Genomic DNA, 380 nt, shown 5'->3' on the forward strand with positions numbered 1-380 from the left:
CCCCCCACACAACCCCCACCTCCCCCCCCCTACACACCCCCCCACCCCCCCCCCCCCCCCCCCTCACACACCCCCCCGCCCACACAACCACACCCACCCACACACACACCCCCCCACCCACCCCACCCACCCCCCCCCCAAAAACCCATACACCCCCACACCCACCCCTAAAACCCCAAAACCCAAAACACACCACCCACCACCCCCCCCCCCACCCCCCCCCCCCCCCCACCCCCAACCCACCCCACCCACACACCCCCCCCCCCCCCCCCCCCACACACACACACACACAAACACACACACACACCCCCCACACAAACCCCAAAACACACACACCCCCCACACAAACACACACACCCCCCAACCACCCACCACACACA

Source organism: Penaeus monodon, chromosome 29, assembly GCF_015228065.2.
Source record: "Penaeus monodon isolate SGIC_2016 chromosome 29, NSTDA_Pmon_1, whole genome shotgun sequence".
Lineage (NCBI taxonomy): Eukaryota > Metazoa > Arthropoda > Malacostraca > Decapoda > Penaeidae > Penaeus > Penaeus monodon.